General features: G+C 45.4%; 1 pseudogene; it reads left to right on the forward strand.

The window, feature by feature from the left end:
* The first annotated feature begins 3,825 nt into the window (after positions 1-3,825).
* On the forward strand, positions 3,826-3,945 carry LOC136637995 (5S ribosomal RNA; annotated as a pseudogene).
* Positions 3,946-4,819: the final 874 nt, after the last annotated feature.

Consider the following 4,819-nt stretch of genomic DNA (forward strand, 5'->3'; position numbering starts at 1 on the left):
GGTCGGCTTCATCCCATTGCATACATCCTGCTTTATTGACTGTTTCGGCTTCCCCCTTTCTGAAAGGCTACTTTCATTTTACATTACAGTTTTGTAAATTCACTTCTGCTGTTCCCTGAGCTATTACAGCACCAGATACCTCTGTTTTGTTACACTGAGGTATTGTAACCACTGGTGTCACTAGGGGGTGTGGGGGGTGCAGGCTGCACTGGGTGACGCACCGGGGGGGGTGACGCACCCTAGGGGAAGGACGTGCTAAAATCACAGCATTAGGGGCTACCACATCATGTCATACACCGTTGGATGTGGAATTCCCGGCAGAGTGCAATGCAAAAAGCAGAATTGAAATCGCTCCTTTCCTTCAAAAGTTATGCCCAAAAAAAGGAAAGAAAAAATGCATGGAGCCCTATGGAAAGTGAAAGTGAGCCATATCGCGCGTTTACTCGTGAGTAGGCGAACTTGCCATAGTCCTTCGGAAAGGGCAGGCTGAGAGGAATTCAAAAACACCAGAATGGTCCCGATCCAATGAATGCAGCCCCCAAAAACACAAAAGGGAGGAGGTCCCTGCCTCCCTCCCAGCCGCAGTCTATTGAGCCCTATGAAAAGTGAAGCAGCCTCACGGTCGTGTTTACTCTAGTAGGCAGACAAGCCTTGGCTGGTGGTCAGGCCAGGCAAAGGGGAATGTGAGGACACCAGAATGGTCTCAATCCGAAGGAACTGAAGCGCAACAAATGCTCCAGAGGCAGCCTCCCCCCCCCCCCTGAAAAGGGCAAAGAAAAGAGGCTTCAACTGGTAAGGGGCAAGTTTTCTTGCAAAGCCAGGTGGGTGTTTATTTTGATATGCCTGAAATAAAAGAACTTTAAACTGGGCACTGGGGAGGGCCGAAAATCTCACTGATTCTTTTTTTTGGGGGGGAGGGGTTATTGCAGGCAAGCTACAGAGTAAGCTCCATTGACCACTATGGGACTTACTTCAGAGTAGACCTGCATAGGATTGGGCTCACAGGCTGCAATTCTACTCACACTTTCCTGAGAGTAAGCCCCATTGACCACTATGGGATTTACTTCAGAGTAGACATGCAAAGGATTGGGCTCACAGGCTGCAATTCTACCCACACTTTCCTGAAAGTAAGCCCCATTGACCACTATGGGACTTACTTCAGAGTAGACATGCATAGGATTGGGCTCACAGGCTACAATCCTACCCGCACTTTCCTGAAAGTAAGCCCCATTGACCACAATAGGACTTACTTCAGAGTAGATTCACTTGGTGGAACAGGACTGGCTCCCTCTTATTTAATTATTTCTTTTATTTTAATTTAATTATTTATAATTATTTATTTTAATTTGCTTGTTGACGTCACTTCTGGCCATGACATCACTTTCAATGGGTCCTGGACAGATTGTCATTCTAAAAAGTGGGTCCTAGTGCTAAAAGTTTGAGAACTGCTGCAATAAGGTGTTAGTAAGCTGACACGGGTTGCGTGTGTGTGAGACTCTACAAGTTTTCAAAATCACTAAAATCAGAATTTGGAGGAATAATCTCATTATGTTATATATCACTCAATGTGTAATTTCATGCAGAATGCAATGAAACAAACCACGCTGAAATATCTGTGTTATAACAAAAGCTACAGCCAAAAAACCAGTGGGGGTGGGGTGATGGTACATCACCATGCCCACCACCTGGGGTGTTGCCCCGCCCACTGCATGGGGTGACCTGCAGGCCTCCCGCACTGGTTGATGTGAATCCTAGCGACAGCACTGATCATAACTCCATACACAGAATGCAATTGTATATTTTTTTAAAAAACAACAACACAGAGAGAGGGGGGGCTTGTACAACAGTGATCTTTTATTACACTAAGAAGGGGAGGAGGAATATAGACACCAGATAGCATGCATGCTTTACACTGCACTAAAAGGAGTTGAGATAGTCTCAAGTATGTATTATTTTATGGGGTTCTCTGTATCAGAACAGACATAATATTGGACTTAGGACCACAACACACATTGTAGTTGTGGAAGGGATGCCTCAGGTATCCCCATGGTGAACAACCCTCATTCTAGCCATAAAAGTTACAAGCACTCACCTAAATAGCTTGAGACTGGACTAAACCTGCTTGTTTGTGGATATCATTATCTGAAGCTCTTCACGAAGAGCAAATGCTGTCAATAGTATGCTGTGGTAACTGGGCAGATGGTTTTGTCTGTGTTAAGTCTCCCTGGGCAGCAGCGTACCCAGAGGCCTGTGGTGCCCAAGGTGGTGAGGTCATGATGTCACACAACTTTGTGATGTCATGTGACATCATGACATTACTTCTGGGTTCCACCAGAGGGAAGGGGGACCTCCTCCTCTTTGTGATCAGTGAAAGGGGAGCCTCTATCAGAAGGAGGGCGGGTGGAGCCAGCGAGCAAAGCTAGATGGAGCAGGCAGCCAGGCAGCCATGTGAGTGGCTGGAGTCTGCATCCTTGCAAGAGCAGCTGGGAGTGCCTGGCAGGGTTTTCCTTGTGCTCTCTGGCAACTGAGTAGTCTGCGATGGAAGGGCAAGGGCAAGGCAGGATCAGGGTGCCCAGCGGTATTGCCTTTGTGTCAAGCAGCAGCAGTTGGCAGCGGCAATGCCCCCAAAACCCCATGATAGCACCCTTCAAGTGGCACTTAGGCCACATCCCCTCCCTGCCATACCCTACATAAGCCACTGTCCCTGGGACAGCCACAATAGCCTCAGGATGTTTTTCAACCAGGTACTTTCAAAGTAGTAGGACCAGTATAGCTAGAGAATTGTATATGTGCTACATGAGCACACCTGCTTGAGGAACCATTGAACTTCTTGTGCTTTTTGAATTTGCACGAATATTTCACAGGTGGAGATCTACACATGTAAGTTTCTACTCCATTTCATGCTGGCACAGACAAAGCTGAACGGATCATGAAGCCAACTAAAGAATCCATCTTAGGAAGCAACATTTGGGGACAGGAATGTTTGTCCCAGCCACTTCGGGTCCCCTTGGGGAGAAAGGCGGGGTACAAATACTGGAAATGAATAAATGAATGAATGAATGAATGAATGAATGAATGAATAAATAAATAAATAAATAAATAAATAAATAAATAAAATATGCTGTCCCTGCTCCTTGTGATAGGGGGAGCTCTTCCAAGTTTAAGGCAGACAATGATACTGCATAACATTTTCCTAGAGCAGAGGTGCCCAAACCCTGGCCCTGGGGCCACTTGCGGCCCTCGAGGACTCCCAATGCAGCCCTCAGGGAGCCCCTAGTCTCCAATGAACCTCTGGCCCTCCAGAGATTTGTTGGCGCCCTCACTGGCCCAATGCAACTGCTTTCAGTGTGAGGGCAACTGTTTGACCTCTTACGTGAGCTGTGGGATGAGGGCTCCCTCCACTACTTGCTGTTTCACGTCTTTGATGCAGCAGTGGCAGCAAAGGAAAGGATGGCCTTGCTTTGTGCCAGGACTTTTATAGGCCTTGAGCTATTGCAAGACCTTCATTCATTCATATAAGTTCATCTTTAATATAGTCATTTATGTAAACTTATGTAAATTTATTCAAATTTTAGATGTAAATTTATTCTTTTTTTCCCCGGCCCCCGACACAGTGTCAGAGAGATGATGTGGCCCTCCTGCCAAAAACTTTGGACACCCCTGTCCTAGAGTGGTTGCTTCTTATGAGACCATTACATAAAACCTTTCAGTACAAGGGCCACATCATATATTTTACACATTTTTGAGGGTTGAAAAATATCAGACTTATAAATGAATGAATGAAATTTTAATGAATGAGTAAGTTTTACTTGTATCTTTTTTGTAATCAGCAGCAACTGTTACCCTGCACATACCCGATCTCGTCTGATCTCGGAAGCTAAGCAGGGTCAGGCCTGGTTAGTACTTGGATGGGAGACCACTTGGGAATACCGGGTGCTGTAGGCTTATACCATAGTCTTTCGAGACTGAAGGTTGCCAACCAACTTTTGTAATCAGTGTGATATGATTCAGAACAAAAGAAAAATGTGACATACAAAGAAACAATGCCCTGCTGAAATGGAGAAATTATATATAATGAGTAAAAATGTCAAACGTTAGCAAAAAAAAAAAGTGAGCAATAAAAAAATATATTAAGTTGCTGTGGGCCAGATAAAATCTTATGGGGGGGCCGGATGTGGCCTCCTGGCTATAGTTTGGAAACTCATGATATAAAAGATGGCTTACTCTGACTGCTCTGGGCAACTCACAAAAACTGGGCATAATGGACACTATTTTGGAAGGAGGAAAAAATGGATGATGCAGTGGCATAAGCTGATTCATATCCAGAAGTGAAAAGTTAAGGATAGTCATGGCCAGAAGAAGGCTTGGGATCAGGGTCACAGATGAACCAGAACTGTGCCAGATCCCTAGTCTTGGACAAAGGCGAACACAAGGAGCTCAGCTCCTGGATCTGACCTTGCTCCTGGGTAACGAAGTGACAGCTGCAACCAAGAGTACTTTTGCACTTCTAGAAAAGGAACACCATAATATCCACCAGCTGTAAGATGTACATATTGTTCTGGCATTGAGAACTTGCGTGTCACCCACACGTCAGAGACATGAATGTTCTATTTCAGGTGAGACAGTGATGTTGAAGAACAGCATTTATGCAGACTGTTCCCTCCTCAATGTCTTCCTGGCCGAAGTGACATGAAGGGAGAGTGCCCTGCTGTTAGACCTTTAGTTGGATCCAGCATGACAATTCGTATATGCAAGCTGTATGCTGTTTTTTGCTCTTCCCCAAAGATTTGAAAGGCAGAGCAGATACATATGGCAGCAG

Source organism: Tiliqua scincoides, chromosome 1 (assembly GCF_035046505.1).
Source record: "Tiliqua scincoides isolate rTilSci1 chromosome 1, rTilSci1.hap2, whole genome shotgun sequence".
NCBI classification, from domain to species: Eukaryota; Metazoa; Chordata; class Lepidosauria; order Squamata; family Scincidae; genus Tiliqua; species Tiliqua scincoides.